Source organism: Orycteropus afer, unplaced genomic scaffold (genome assembly GCF_000298275.1).
Source record: "Orycteropus afer afer isolate SDZICR_OR568_19922 unplaced genomic scaffold, OryAfe1.0 scaffold00771, whole genome shotgun sequence".
Taxonomy (NCBI): domain Eukaryota; kingdom Metazoa; phylum Chordata; class Mammalia; order Tubulidentata; family Orycteropodidae; genus Orycteropus; species Orycteropus afer.
Genome location: NW_006922358.1, coordinates 645,176 through 645,713, shown reverse-complemented (window position 1 = coordinate 645,713; position 538 = coordinate 645,176). Strand labels below are relative to the sequence as shown.

The 538-nt window shown below is 38.5% G+C and overlaps 1 non-coding gene across 1 annotated transcript; it reads right to left on the bottom strand.

The window, feature by feature from the left end:
- Positions 1–191: 191 nt before the first annotated feature.
- LOC122151827 lies at positions 192–296 on the bottom strand. Its single transcript, XR_006164286.1, has one exon. It is a non-coding gene; the product is annotated as a U6 spliceosomal RNA (small nuclear RNA).
- Positions 297–538: the final 242 nt, after the last annotated feature.

Below are 538 nucleotides of genomic sequence, written 5' to 3'. Positions count from 1 at the left end.
ACAAACTCACTGCTGTCAAGTTGAGTCCAACTCACAGCTACCTTGGGTTTCTGAGGCAGTATCACTATGGAAGTAGATTGCCCAATCTTCCTCTCAAGGATATATACCTAGTAATGGGATTGCTAGGTCAAAATGGTTTTTCTAATTCCAACTTTTTAAGGGATTGCCATACTGCTTTCCACAGTGGTTGTAAAAATATGAAGCACTTCAGAAATTTGTGTGTCATCCTTCTGCAGGGGCCATGCTAGTGTTCTTTGTATTGTTCCAATTTTAGTATATTGCTGCCGAAGTGAGCACAATATCTACTGTTTTGACAACTGTTGTTGTATAGTAGGTTTGGAGATCTGGGAGTTTGAGACTTCCTAATTTGTTCTTATTCTTCAGTAGTGCTTTGCTTATCTGAGGTCTCTTTCCTTTTCATATAAAATCGGACATTGTTTTTTCCATATCCTCAAAGAATGTTGATGGAATCTGGATCGAGATTGCATGGAATGGATAGATTGCTTTCGGTGGTGTTGACATTTTCACAATGTTCAAT